Source organism: Oncorhynchus keta, chromosome 24 (genome assembly GCF_023373465.1).
Source record: "Oncorhynchus keta strain PuntledgeMale-10-30-2019 chromosome 24, Oket_V2, whole genome shotgun sequence".
NCBI classification, from domain to species: Eukaryota; Metazoa; Chordata; class Actinopteri; order Salmoniformes; family Salmonidae; genus Oncorhynchus; species Oncorhynchus keta.
In genome coordinates, this window is record NC_068444.1 from 3,948,848 (window position 1) to 3,963,798 (window position 14,951).

The following is a 14,951-nucleotide window of genomic DNA, read 5'->3' on the forward strand; positions in this document are numbered from 1 at the left end:
CAGCTGGCTGCATCACCGCCTGGTACGGCTGGCTGCATCCCCGCCTGGTACAGCTGGCTGTATGGCTGGCTGTACAGCTGGCTGCATCACCGCCTGGTACGGCTGGCTGCATCACCGCCTGGTATGGTAACTGCTCGGACTCCGACCACAAGGCGCTACAGAGGGTAGTATGTATGGTACAGTACATCACTGGGGCCAAGCTCCCTGCCATCGAGGACCTCTATACCAGGCGGTGTCAGAGGAAGACCCTAAAACTGTCAAAGGCTCCAGCCACCCAAATCATAGACTGCTCTATGCTACCTCATGGCAAGTGGTACCGATGCACCAGGTCTGGAACCAACAGGACCCTGAACAGCTTCTACCCCCAAGCCATAATAGTTTGTCCAGGAAGTTAGTCCAACTTAACTATCGACATTGACCCTTTTGACTCATCACATACGCTGCTGTTACTGTTCATTATTCATCCTGTTGCCTCGTCACTTTATTCCTATATACCTGTATATGTACATATCTCCCTCAATTACCTCGTACCCCTGCACAACGACATGGTACTGGTAGCATGTGTATATAGCCAAGTGATCGTACCCCTACTATGTGTAGGGGGTTCTGTGTGTGTGTGTTCTCACCTCGTACAGTGTGTGTGTGGGTGTGTGTGTGTGTGTTCTCACCTCGTACAGTGTGTGTGTGGGTGGGTGTGTGTGTGTGTTCTCACCTCGTATCAGTGATGGGGAACAAATTGATTCAGATCAGGATATTGTATATCGTATCATTTTGACAATATCACAATATATTTTTTTTTAGAAAAGCTAATTTGCTTTTCCTGCACTAAAATTCCACGATCTTTCCTTCATTACTTGTCGTCCATCTTCTTTTTAAATAAAAAGCACATTTCTTTTTTGCCACTTTCATTTCCATGACTGATCAAAAATGTCTCTCTCTTGTCCCTCTGCAGCAGACATATGGTGAGCAATAAAGTTTGGAACATCAAATCACGGTATTGAATCGCAAGAAGGTCCTGTTTATTGACAAACAACCTCTACAGAGAGAGAGAGATGCCCACACCCCATGTCAACCATGCCCACCCCCCATTTAGGCCCCCTCAGATCAGACCTATGCCACTCCCGCCCACCCCATTCCCCTCCCACTCCCGCAAAGAGGGCCTCGACATGAAAGTCACACATACGCAAACAGGCCCAACCCCCACTCTTACACTAGCCCATGCCAATGGAATGTACCAGATGCTCAGCAGGCTCTGGTCACACTTAGTGGCCTGAGGCCAAACCACACAACCAAGAACATTGGACACTTTATGGAACACAAAGCCTTCACTATCTCATCCTGGAATATCCAAGGCCTGAGGTCATCTGCCTTTGGCCTGAAGAGCAGGAACCTCGGCAATACAGTCATCCTACAAGAAACATGGTATAAGGGAGACGGACCCACTGGTTGCCCTCTAGGTTACAGAGAGCTGGTAGTCCCATCCACAACACTACCAGGTGGGTGGTATAGAGGAGATGGACCCACTGGTTGCCCTCTAGGTTACAGAGAGCTGGTAGTCCCATCCACCAAGTCAGTTAAGAACAAATTCTTATTTACAATGACATCCAAGGAACAGTGGGTTAACTGCCTTGTTCAGGGGCAGAATGACAGATCTTCACCTTGACAGCTCAGGGATTTGATCTTGCAACCTTTTCGGTTACTAGTCCAACACTCTAACCACTAGGCTACCTGCTCTAACCACTAGGCTACCTGCTCTAACCACTAGGCTACCTGCTCTAACCACTAGGCTACCTGTCTCTAACCACTAGGCTACCTGCTCTAACCACTAGGCTACCTGCTCTAACCACTAGGCTACCTGCTCTAACCACTAGGCTACCTGCCTCTAACCACTAGGCTACCTGTCTCTAACCACTAGGCTCCCTGTCTCTAACCACTAGGCTACCTGCTCTAACCACTAGGCTACCTGTCTCTAACCACTAGGCTACCTGCTCTAACCACTAGGCTACCTGTCTCTAACCACTAGGCTACCTGCTCTAACCACTACCTGCTCTAACCACTAGGCTACCTGTCTCTAACCACTAGGCTACCTGCTCTAACCACTAGGCTACCTGCTCTAACCACTAGGCTACCTGTCTCTAACCACTAGTCCAACGCTCTAACCACTAGGCTACCTGCTCTAACCACTAGGCTACCTGTCTCTAACCACTAGGCTACCTGTCTCTAACCACTAGGCTACCTGCTCTAACCACTAGGCTACCTGCTCTAACCACTAGGCTACCTGCCTCTAACCACTAGGCTACCTGCTCTAACCACTAGGCTACCTGCTCTAACCACTAGGCTACCTGCTCTAACCACTAGGCTACCTGTCTCTAACCACTAGGCTACCTGCTCTAACCACTAGGCTACCTGTCTCTAACCACTAGGCTACCTGCCTCTAACCACTAGGCTACCTGTCTCTAACCACTAGGCTACCTGTCTCTAACCACTAGGCTACCTGCCTCTAACCACTAGGCTACCTGCTCTAACCACTAGGCTACCTGCTCTAACCACTAGGCTACCTGTCTCTAACCACTAGGCTACCTGTCTCTAACCACTAGGCTACCTGCTCTAACCACTAGGCTACCTGCTCTAACCACTAGGCTACCTGCTCTAACCACTAGGCTACCTGCCTCTAACCACTAGGCTACCTGCTCTAACCACTAGGCTACCTGCTCTAACCACTAGGCTACCTGTCTCTAACCACTAGGCTACCTGTCTCTAACCACTAGGCTACCTGTCTCTAACCACTAGGCTACCTGCCTCTAACCACTAGGCTACCTGTCTCTAACCACTAGGCTACCTGCCTCTAACCACTAGGCTACCTGCCTCTAACCACTAGGCTACCTGCCTCTAACCACTAGGCTACCTGCTCTAACCACTAGGCTACCTGCCTCTAACCACTAGGCTATATGCCGCCTCTTGGCAGTAGAAAACTTGGCAGTAAAAAATCAAACTTTTTCAAACAGAAAACCCAAGAAAAGTAACAATGACAAATGGTTTGATGAAGAATGCAAAAACCTAAAAAAATTGAGAAACCTGTCCAACCAAAAACATAGAGACTCATAAAACCTGAGTCTACGCCTTCACTACGGTGAATCACTAAAACAATACAGAAATACACTACGGAAAAAGAAGGAACAGCACGTCAGAAATCAGCTCAATGTAATTGAAGAATCCATAGACTCTAAGCACTTCTGGGAAAATTAGAAAACACTAAACGAATAACACAAGTTATCTATCCAAAATGGAGATGTGGGTAAACCACTTCTCCGATCTTATTGGCTCTATAACAAAGAACAAACAGCAAAAACATATACATGATCAAATACAGATCTTAGAATCAACTATTAAAGACCAGGACCCACTGGATTCCAGAACCCACTGGATTCCAGAACAAACTGGATTCCAGAACAAACTGGATTCCAGAACCCACTGGATTCTCCAATTACATTGAATGAACTACAGGACAAAATACAAACCCTCCAACCCAAAAAGGCCTGTAGTGTTGATGGTATCCTAAATGAAATGATAAAATATACAGATAACAAATTCCAATTGACTATTCTTAAAGTCTTTAACATCATCCTTAGCTCTGGCATTTTCCCCAATATTTGGAACCAAGGACTGAACGCCCCAATTCACAAAAGTGGAGACAAATGTTACCCCAATAACTACCGTGGGATATGCATCCAGACCAACTTGGAAAAATCCTGTCCCCAACTAAGGAGGAAAGCACCTAGATATTCTGCACAGATTCTGTCAGACCCGGGCCCTGACAGTAAATCATTTTAAGACAAAAATAATGGTGTTCCAATAAAGGTCCAGTCGCCAGGACCACAAATACAAATTCCATCTAGACACCGTTGCCCTAGTGCACACAAAAACTATACATACCTTGGCCTTAAACACAAGTGCCACAGGTAACTTCCATAAATCTGTGAACGAGCTGAGAGACAAGGCAAGAAAGGAATTCTATGCCATCAAAGGGACATATAATTGGACATACCAATTAGGATCTGGCTAAAAATACTTGAATCAGTCATAGAGCCCATTGCCCTTTATGGTTGTGAGGTCAGGGGTCCGCTCACCAACCAATAATTCACACAATGGGACAAACACTAAATTGAGACTCTGCATGCAAATGTCTGCAAAAATATCCTCCGTGTACAACGTAGAACACCAAATAATGCATGCAGAGCAGAATTAGGCCGACACCCACTAATTATCAAAATCCAGAAAAGAGACATTAAATTCTATAACCACCTAAAAGGAAACGATTCCCAAACCTTCCATAACAAAGCCATCACATACAGAGAGATGAATCTAGAGAAGAGTCCCCCTAAGCAAGCTGGTCCTGGGGCTCTGTTCACAAACACAAACACACCCCACAAGAGCCCCAGGACAGCAACACAATTAGACCCAACCAAATCATGAGAAAACAAAAAGATAATTACATGACAAGAATTAACAAAAAAAACAGAGCAAACTAGAATGCTATTTGGCCATAAACAGAGGGTACACAGTGGCAGAATACCTGACCACTGTGACTGACCCAAATTTAAGGAAATCTTTGACTATGTACAGACTCAGTGAGCATAGCCTTGTTATTGAGAAAGGCTGCCGTAGGCAGACATGGCTCTCAAGAGAAGACAGGCTATGTGCACACTGCCCACAAAATGAGGTGGAAACTGAGCTGCACTTCCTAACCTCCTGTCCAATGTATGACCATATTAGAGAGACATATTTCCCTCAGATTACACAGACCCACAAATAATTCGAAAACAAACCCAAATTTTGATAAACTCCCATATCTACTGGGTGAAATACCACAGTGTTCCATCACAGCAGCAAGATTGGTGACCTGTTGCCACAAGAAAAGGGCAACCAGTGAAGAACAATATTTTCCCTTTTCCACTGTAACTATTTGCACATCGTTACAACAATGTATATAGACATAACATGACATTAGAAATGTGTAATGTTTACTGTTCATTATTATTGTTTATTTTCACTTTTGTTTATTATCTATTTCACTTGCTTTGGCAACGTTAACATATGTTTCCCATGTTAATAAAGCCCCTTGAATTGAATTAAGAGGAGGGTCCTGTTTATTGGCAAACACAAGGAGAGAGGGAGGGAGGGCGGGAGGGTCAGAGAGGGAGGGAGAGTGAGATATCACCAGCTAGTCATTCATTTGTGTGTGGGTATGCAGTCCTCTGTGTGTGTACTCCTGTGTGTGTGTGTGTGTGTGTGTGTGTGTGTGTGTGTGTGTGTGTGTGTGTGTGTGTGTGTGTGTGTGTGTGTGTGTGTGTGTGTGTGTGTGTGTGTGTGTGTGTGTGTGTGTGTGTGTGTGTGTGTGTATGTGTGTATTTGGGCAATTCTTTGTGCCGAGGTGAAAGTGGGGTTGGATGTACTCAGTAGGGTCGCAGTTGTAAATGAGAACTTGTTCTCAACTAGCCTACCTGGTTAAATAAAGGTGTTCTCAACTTGCCTACCTGGTTAAATAAAGGTGTTCTCAACTAGCCTACCTGGTTAAATAAAGGTGAAATAAAAAAACAAAAAACAACCTATATCTGGTAATGTATGGTGTTGTCTTGGTTACCTCGATACAAACATGATCTTTAGCCAGGACTGTGTCGATTGTCTTTCCACCCCTTCTCATTAACATTTACATTTACATTTACATTTAAGTCATTTAGCAGACGCTCTTATCCAGAGCGACTTACAAATTGGTGCATACACCTTATGACAACCAGTGGAACAGCCACTTGCATCTAAATCTTGTTGGGGGGGTGAGAAGGGGGGTGAGAAGGATTACTTACCCTTACTTACCCTATCCTAGGTATTCCTTGAAGAGGTGGGGTTTCAGGTGTCTCCGGAAGGTGGTGATTGACTCCGCTGTCCTGGCGTCGTGAGGGAGTTTGTTCCACCATTGGGGGCCAGAGCAGCGAACAGTTTTGACTGGGCTGAGCGGGAACTGTACTTCCTCAGTGGTAGGGAGGCGAGCAGGCCAGAGGTGGATGAACGCAGTGTCCTTGTTTGGGTGTAGGGCCTGATCAGAGCCTGGAGGTACTGAGGTGCCGTTCCCCTCACAGCTCCGTAGGCGAGCACCATGGTCTTGTAGCGGATGCGAGCTTCAACTGGAAGCCAGTGGAGAGAGCGGAGGAGCGGGGTGACGTGAGAGAACTTGGGAAGGTTGAACACCAGACGGGCTGCGGCGTTCTGGATGAGTTGTAGGGGTTTAATGGCACAGGCAGGGAGCCCAGCCAACAGCGAGTTGCAGTAATCAAGACGGGAGATGACAAGTGCCTGGATTAGGACCTGCGCCGCTTCCTGTGTGAGGCAGGGTCGTACTCTGCGGATGTTGTAGAGCATGAACCTACAGGAACGGGACACCGCCTTGATGTTAGTTGAGAACGTCAGGGTGTTGTCCAGGATCACGCCAAGGTTCTTAGCGCTCTGGGAGGAGGACACAATGGAGTTGTCAACCGTGATGGCGAGATCATGGAACGGGCAGACCTTCCCCGGGAGGAAGAGGAGCTCCGTCTTGCTGAGGTTCAGCTTGAGGTGGTGATCCGTCATCCACACTGATATGTCTGCCAGACATGCAGAGATGCGATTCGCCACCTGGTCATCAGAAGGGGAAAGGAGAAGATTAATTGTGTGTCGTCTGCATAGCAATGATAGGAGAGACCATGTGAGGTTATGACAGAGCCAAGTGACTTGGTGTATAGCGAGAATAAGAGAGGGCCTAGAACAGAGCCCTGGGGGACACCAGTGGTGAGAGCGCGTGGTGAGGAGACAGATTCTCGCCACGCCACCTGGTAGGAGCGACCTGTCAGGTAGGACGCAATCCAAGCGTGGGCCGCGCCGGAGATGCCCAACTCGGAGAGGGTGGAGAGGAGGATCTGATGGTTCACAGTATCGAAGGCAGCCGATAGGTCTAGAAGGATGAGAGCAGAGGAGAGAGAGTTAGCTTTAGCAGTGCGGAGCGCCTCCGTGATACAGAGAAGAGCAGTCTCAGTTGAATGACTAGTCTTGAAACCTGACTGATTTGGATCAAGAAGGTCATTCTGAGAGAGATAGCGGTAGAGCTGGCCAAGGACGGCACGCTCAAGAGTTTTGGAGAGAAAAGAGAGAAGGGATACTGGTCTGTAGTTGTTGACATCGGAGGGATCGAGTGTAGGTTTTTTCAGAAGGGGTGCAACTCTCGCTCTCTTGAAGACGGGAGGGACGTAGCCAGCGGTCAGGGATGAGTTGATGAGCGAGGTGAGGTAAGGGAGAAGGTCTCCGGAAATGGTCTGGAGAAGAGAGGAGGGGATAGGGTCAAGCGGGCAGGTTGTTGGGCGGCCGGCCGTCACAAGACGCGAGATTTCATCTGGAGAGAGAGGGGAGAAAGAGGTCAGAGCATAGGGTAGGGCAGTGTGGGCAGAACCAGCAGTGTCGTTTGACTTAGCAAACGAGGATCGGATGTCATCGACCTTCTTTTCAAAATGGTTGACGAAGTCATCTGCAGAGAGGGAGGAGGGGGGGGGGAGGATTCAGGAGGGAGGAGAAGGTGGCAAAGAGCTTCCTAGGGTTAGAGGCAGATGCTTGGAATTTAGAGTGGTAGAAAGTGGCTTTAGCAGCAGAGACAGAGGAGGAAAATGTAGAGAGGAGGGAGTGAAAGGATGCCAGGTCCGCAGGGAGGCGAGTTTTCCTCCATTTCCGCTCGGCTGCCCGGAGCCCTGTTCTGTGAGCTCGCAATGAGTCGTCGAGCCACGGAGCGGGAGGGGAGGACCGAGCCGGCCTGGAGGATAGGGGACATAGGGAGTCAAAGGATGCAGTAAGGGAGGAGAGGAGGGTTGAGGAGGCAGAATCAGGAGATAGGTTGGAGAAAGTTTGAGCAGAGGGAAGAGAAGATAGGATGGAAGAGGAGAGAGTAGCGGGGGAGAGAGAGCGAAGGTTGGGACGGCGCGATACCATCCGAGTAGGGGCAGTGTGGGAAGTGTTGGATGAGAGCGAGAGGGAAAAGGATACAAGGTAGTGGTCGGAGACTTGGAGGGAGTTGCAATGAGGTTAGTGGAAGAACAGCATCTAGTAAAGATGAGGTCAAGCGTATTGCCTGCCTTGTGAGTAGGGGGGAAGGTGAGAGGGTGAGGTCAAAAGAGGAGAGGAGTGGAAAGAAGGAGGCAGAGAGGAATGAGTCAAAGGTAGACGTGGGGAGGTTAAAGTCGCCCAGAACTGTGAGAGGTGAGCCGTCCTCAGGAAAGGAGCTTATCATCATCAGTAAACAGCATGGGTAGGAAAAGCTATATGTAGGGTGTATAAAATTTATAAATTCAGTATTTATATAATTTATCAGACATTTTAATGCATTTCAAATCACTGAATTTCAATATTTTTTGTATCCGATGCGATCTGCACTTTTTAATTAGAAATATATTTTTTTACAATAATGCACATGAACAGTAGATGGCGGTCATGTCCTGACTGAGAGAAGTTAGTAGGCTTCTGTAACTTGAGTCGGAGAATTGTAATTTAACTTTTAGAGTTATAGTGAAAGTATTTAATTGTATGTCGAGTCATCTGTTATTTAATAGTAAATTGTACAGGCTAAATGTGCTCGCCCCTCTCTGTGGTAAATGCCTTTGAAGCTACCACCCGGTTACTCTACCCTGCATGCCAGAGGCTGCCTCCCTATGTACAGTACAAAGACATGGAACACTGGTCACTTTAATAATGTTTACATACTGTTTTACTCATTTCATATGTATAGACTGTATTATAGTCAATGCTCATCCTATTCAACTATTGCTGTATATATACACATACACACACACTCTAAAATGTGCAGTTTTGCCACACAATACAAAAGTCACAGATGGCTCAAATTTTGATGGAGCGCGCAATTGAATTCTCTAAAACACACACACACACATTTATACTCAATACTCTGACATTGCTCATCTTAATATTGATATATTTCTTAATTCCATTCTTTTAGATCTGTGTGTATTGTTGTGAAATGTTATATATTACTGCACTGTTGGAGCTAGGAACACAAGCATTTAGTTAGATATTACTGCACTGTTGGAGCTAGGAACACAAGCATTTAGTTAGATACTACTACACTGTTGGAGCTAGAAACAGAAGCATTTAGTTAGATATTACTGACCTGTTGGAACTAGAAACACTAGCATTTAGTTAGATACTACTACACTGTTGGAGCTAGAAACACAAGCATTTAGTTAGATATTACTGACCTGTTGGAACTAGAAACACTAGCATTTAGTTAGATACTACTACACTGTTGGAGCTAGAAACACAAGCATTTAGTTAGATATTACTGACCTGTTGGAACTAGAAACACTAGCATTTAGTTAGATACTACTACACTGTTGGAGCTAGAAACACAAGCATTTAGTTAGATATTACTGACCTGTTGGAACTAGAAACACTAGCATTTAGTTAGATACTACTACACTGTTGGAGCTAGAAACACTAGCATTTAGTTAGATACTACTACACTGTTGGAGCTAGAAACACTAGCATTTAGTTAGATACTACTACACTGTTGGAGCTAGAAACACAAGCATTTAGTTAGATACTACTACACTGTTGGAGCTAGAAACACTAGCATTTAGTTAGATACTACTACACTGTTGGAGCTAGAAACACTAGCATTTAGTTAGATACTACTACACTGTTGGAGCTAGACACACAAGCATTTAGTTAGATATTACTGTTGGAGCTAGAAACACTAGCATTTAGTTAGATATTACTGTTGGAGCTAGAAACACTAGCATTTAGTTAGATATTACTGTTGGAGCTAGACACACTAGCATTTTGCTACACCCACAATAACATCTGATAAATATGTGACCAATAACATTTGATTTGAGGTAGACCTATTAAGTCACTCAATGTAATTTACCAAAGTTTATTCCAGTATATTTCATGGTCATATGTTTCTTTCTTCTAATTAGCAAAGCTCAAATTTACATAAACATTCTAGGTATTTGATATAACACCTTTTTACAACAGTGATGTGAATGGCTAACTTCCTGTTATGGGTAATAAGATGGCACAGTGATGTGAATGTCTAACTTCCTGTTATGGGTATAAGATGACACAGTGATGTGAATGTCTAACTTCCTGTTATGGGTATAAGATGACACAGTGATGTGAATGTCTAACTTCCTGTTATGGGTATAAGATGACACAGTGATGTGAATGTCTAACTTCCTGTTATGGGTAATAAGATGGCACAGTGATGTGAATGGCTAACTTCCTGTTATGGGTATAAGATGACACAGTGATGTGAATGTCTAACTTCCTGTTATGGGTATAAGATGACACAGTGATGTGAATGTCTAACTTCCTGTTAGGGGTAATAAGATGGCACAGTGATGTGAATATCTAACTTCCTGTTAGGGGTAATAAGATGGCACAGTGATGTGAATGTCTAACTTCCTGTTAGGGGTAATAAGATGGCACAGTGATGTGAATGTCTAACTTCCTGTTAGGGGTATAAGATGGCACAGTGATGTGAATATCTAACTTCCTGTTAGGGGTAATAAGATGGCACAGTGATGTGAATGTCTAACTTCCTGTTAGGGGTAATAAGATGGCACAGTGATGTGAATGGCTAACTTCCTGTTATGGGTAATAAGATGGCACAGTGATGTGAATATCTAACTTCCTGTTAGGGGTAATAAGATGGCACAGTAATGTGAATGTCTAACATCCTGTTAGGGGTAATAAGATGACACAGTGATGTGAATGGCTAACTTCCTGTTATGGGTATAAGATGACACAGTGATGTGAATGTCTAACTTCCTGTTATGGGTATAAGATGACACAGTGATGTGAATGGCTAACTTCCTGTTAGGGGTATAAGATGACACAGTGATGTGAATGGCTAACTTCCTGTTATGGGTAATAAGATGACACAGTGATGTGAATGTCTAACTTCCTGTTATGGGTAATAAGATGACACAGTGATGTGAATGTCTAACTTCCTGTTATGGGTATAAGATGGCACAGTGATGTGAATATCTAACTTCCTGTTAGGGGTAATAAGATGGCACAGTGATGTGAATGTCTAACTTCCTGTTAGGGGTAATAAGATGGCACAGTGATGTGAATGTCTAACTTCCTGTTAGGGGTAATAAGATGGCACAGTGATGTGAATGTCTAACTTCCTGTTAGGGGTAATAAGATGGCACAGTGATGTGAATGTCTAACTTCCTGTTAGGGGTAATAAGATGGCACAGTGATGTGAATGGCTAACTTCCTGTTATGGGTATAAGATGGCACAGTGATGTGAATGTCTAACTTCCTGTTAGGGGTAATAAGATGGCACAGTGATGTGAATGTCTAACTTCCTGTTAGGGGTAATAAGATGACACAGTGATGTGAATGGCTAACTTCCTGTTATGGGTATAAGATGACACAGTGATGTGAATGTCTAACTTCCTGTTATGGGTATAAGATGACACAGTGATGTGAATGGCTAACTTCCTGTTAGGGGTATAAGATGACACAGTGATGTGAATGGCTAACTTCCTGTTATGGGTAATAAGATGACACAGTGATGTGAATGTCTAACTTCCTGTTATGGGTAAAAGATGACACAGTGATGTGAATGTCTAACTTCCTGTTATGGGTATAAGATGACACAGTGATGTGAATGTCTAACTTCCTGTTATGGGTATAAGATGGCACAGTGATGTGAATGTCTAACTTCCTGTTATGGGTAATAAGATGGCACAGTAATGTGAATGTCTAACTTCCTGTTAGGGGTAATAAGATGACACAGTGATGTGAATGTCTAACTTCCTGTTATGGGTATAAGATGACACAGTGATGTGAATATCTAACTTCCTGTTATGGGTACAAGATGGCACAGTAATGTGAATGTCTAACTTCCTGTTATGGGTACTAAGATGACACAGTGATGTGAATGTCTAACTTCCTGTTATGGGTATAAGATGGCACAGTGATGTGAATATCTAACTTCCTGTTATGGGTACAAGATGGCACAGTAATGTGAATGTCTAACTTCCTGTTATGGGTAATAAGATGGCACAGTAATGTGAATGGCTAACAAGCTGGCAGAGTGATGTGAATGTCTAACTTCCTGTTATGGGTGTAAGATGGCACAGTAATGTGAATGGCTAACTTCCTGTTATGGGTAATAAGATGGCACAGTAATGTGAATGGCTAACTTCCTGTTAGGGGTAATAAGATGGCACAGTGATGTGAATGTCTAACTTCCTGTTAGGGGTAATAAGATGACACAGTGATGTGAATGGCTAACTTCCTGTTAGGGGTAATAAGATGGCACAGTGATGTGAATGGCTAACTTCCTGTTATGGGTAATAAGATGGCACAGTAATGTGAATGGCTAACTTCCTGTTATGGGTAATAAGATGGCACAGTAATGTGAATGGCTAACTTCCTGTTATGGGTAATAAGATGACACAGTGATGTGAATGTCTAACTTCCTGTTAGGGGTAATAAGATGGCACAGTGATGTGAATGGCTAACTTCCTGTTAGGGGTATAAGATGACACAGTGATGTGAATGTCTAACTTCCTGTTAGGGGTAATAAGATGACACAGTGATGTGAATGGCTAACTTCCTGTTAGGGGTAATAAGATGACACAGTGATGTGAATGTCTAACTTCCTGTTAGGGGTAATAAGATGACACAGTGATGTGAATGGCTAACTTCCTGTTAGGGGTAATAAGATGGCACAGTGATGTGAATGGCTAACTTCCTGTTATGGGTAATAAGATGGCACAGTAATGTGAATGGCTAACTTCCTGTTAGGGGTAATAAGATGGCACAGTGATGTGAATGGCTAACTTCCTGTTATGGGTAATAAGATGGCACAGTGATGTGAATGGCTAACAAGATGGCACAGTGATGTGAATGTCTAACTTCCTGTTATGGGTAATAAGATGGCACAGTGATGTGAATGTCTAACTTCCTGTTATGGGTAACAAGATGGCACAGTGATGTGAATGGCTAACTTCCTGTTATGGGTAATAAGATGGCACAGTGATGTGAATGGCTAACAAGATGGCACAGTGATGTGAATGTCTAACTTCCTGTTAGGGGTAATAAGATGGCACAGTAATGTGAATGGCTAACAAGATGGCACAGTGATGTGAATGTCTAACTTCCTGTTAGGGGTAATAAGATGGCACAGTGATGTGAATGGCTAACTTCCTGTTATGGGTAATAAGATGGCACAGTAATGTGAATGGCTAACAAGATGGCACAGTGATGTGAATGTCTAACTTCCTGTTAGGGGTAATAAGATGGCACAGTGATGTGAATGTCTAACTTCCTGTTATGGGTAATAAGATGGCACAGTGATGTGAATGTCTAACTTCCTGTTATGGGTAATAAGATGGCACAGTAATGTGAATGGCTAACAAGATGGCACAGTGATGTGAATGTCTAACTTCCTGTTAGGGGTAATAAGATGGCACAGTGATGTGAATGTCTAACTTCCTGTTATGGGTAATAAGATGGCACAGTGATGTGAATGTCTAACTTCCTGTTATGGGTAATAAGATGGCACAGTGATGTGAATGTCTAACTTCCTGTTAGGGGTAATAAGATGGCACAGTAATGTGAATGGCTAACAAGATGGCACAGTGATGTGAATGTCTAACTTCCTGTTAGGGGTAATAAGATGGCACAGTGATGTGAATGTCTAACTTCCTGTTATGGGTAATAAGATGGCACAGTGATGTGAATGTCTAACTTCCTGTTATGGGTAATAAGATGGCACAGTGATGTGAATGGCTAACAAGATGGCACAGTGATGTGAATGTCTAACTTCCTGTTAGGGGTAATAAGATGGCACAGTGATGTGAATGGCTAACAAGATGGCACAGTGATGTGAATGTCTAACTTCCTGTTAGGGGTAATAAGATGGCACAGTGATGTGAATGGCTAACAAGATGGCACAGTGATGTGAATGTCTAACTTCCTGTTATGGGTAATAAGATGGCACAGTGATGTGAATGGCTAACAAGATGGCACAGTGATGTGAATGGCTAACTTCCTGTTAGGGGTAATAAGATGGCACAGTAATGTGAATGGCTAACAAGATGGCACAGTGATGTGAATGTCTAACTTCCTGTTAGGGGTAATAAGATGGCACAGTGATGTGAATGGCTAACTTCCTGTTATGGGTAATAAGATGGCACAGTAATGTGAATGGCTAACAAGATGGCACAGTGATGTGAATGTCTAACTTCCTGTTAGGGGTAATAAGATGGCACAGTGATGTGAATGTCTAACTTCCTGTTATGGGTAATAAGATGGCACAGTGATGTGAATGTCTAACTTCCTGTTATGGGTAATAAGATGGCACAGTGATGTGAATGTCTAACTTCCTGTTATGGGTAATAAGATGGCACAGTAATGTGAATGGCTAAGAAGATGGCACAGTGATGTGAATGTCTAACTTCCTGTTAGGGGTAATAAGATGGCACAGTGATGTGAATGTCTAACTTCCTGTTATGGGTAATAAGATGGCACAGTGATGTGAATGTCTAACTTCCTGTTATGGGTAATAAGATGGCACAGTAATGTGAATGGCTAAGAAGATGGCACAGTGATGTGAATGTCTAACTTCCTGTTAGGGGTAATAAGATGGCACAGTGATGTGAATGTCTAACTTCCTGTTAGGGGTAATAAGATGGCACAGTGATGTGAATGTCTAACTTCCTGTTAGGGGTAATAAGATGGCACAGTGATGTGAATGGCTAACTTCCTGTTATGGGTAATAAGATGGCACAGTAATGTGAATGGCTAACAAGATGGCACAGTGATGTGAATGGCTAACTTCCTGTTAGGGGTAATAAGATGGCACAGTGATGTGAATGGCAAACTTCCTGTTATGG

The 14,951-nt window shown here is 44.0% G+C and overlaps 1 long non-coding RNA gene across 1 annotated transcript; it reads right to left on the reverse strand.

Moving 5' to 3' along the window:
- Window positions 1–1,603: 1,603 nt before the first annotated feature.
- LOC127911312 (uncharacterized) lies at window positions 1,604–2,940 on the reverse strand. The gene is made up of 3 exons (XR_008077843.1): window positions 2,559–2,940; window positions 2,237–2,516; window positions 1,604–2,006 (listed from the first exon to the last, which is right to left on the reverse strand). It is a non-coding gene; the product is annotated as an uncharacterized LOC127911312 (long non-coding RNA).
- Window positions 2,941–14,951: the final 12,011 nt, after the last annotated feature.